Source organism: Numida meleagris, chromosome 1 (genome assembly GCF_002078875.1).
Source record: "Numida meleagris isolate 19003 breed g44 Domestic line chromosome 1, NumMel1.0, whole genome shotgun sequence".
Lineage (NCBI taxonomy): Eukaryota > Metazoa > Chordata > Aves > Galliformes > Numididae > Numida > Numida meleagris.
The window spans coordinates 192,498,648-192,499,289 of record NC_034409.1 but is presented as its reverse complement, the minus strand read 5'-3'; positions in this window follow the sequence as shown (position 1 = coordinate 192,499,289).

Genomic DNA, 642 nt, shown 5'->3' with positions numbered 1-642 from the left:
ATGAGGAGCGGCTGAGGGAGCTGGGATTGTTCAGTCTGGAGAAGAGGAGGCTCAGGGGAGACCTCATGGCTCTCTATAACTCCCTGAAGGGAGGTTGTAGTGAGCTGGGTTCGGCCTCTGCTCTCTTGTAACTAGTGACAGGACGAGGGGGAATGGCCTCAAGTTGTGCCAGGGGAGATTTAGGCTGGACATTAGGAAACACTACTTTTCTGAGAGAGTGGTCAGGCGCTGGAATGGACTGCCCAGGTAGGTGGTGGAGTCACTGTCCCTGGAGGTGTTCAAGAAACGTTTAGATATAGCGTTGAGAGACATGGTTTAGTGGGGTTATTGGTGGTAGGTGGATGGTTGGACTGGGTGATCTTGTAGCTCTTTTCCAACCTAGCTAATTTTGTGATTCTGTGAAAGTTCTGGGAGATGTGACCTCTCCATCTCCCAATGGAGTAAAAGCCAGACTGAAAGTCTTCCTACCATCCTTCAGACACAGTGAATGGAAGAGAAAATCTTGCAAGAACGCTCACCGTGTGCTCCATGAATTGGGGAAGGGTATTTCTCAGAACAAAGAGTCACAGCATTAACGGTTCAAATCTATACAAGTCATCAGTAAATCATGAGAACTATTTGTGGCACGTACATACACACAGA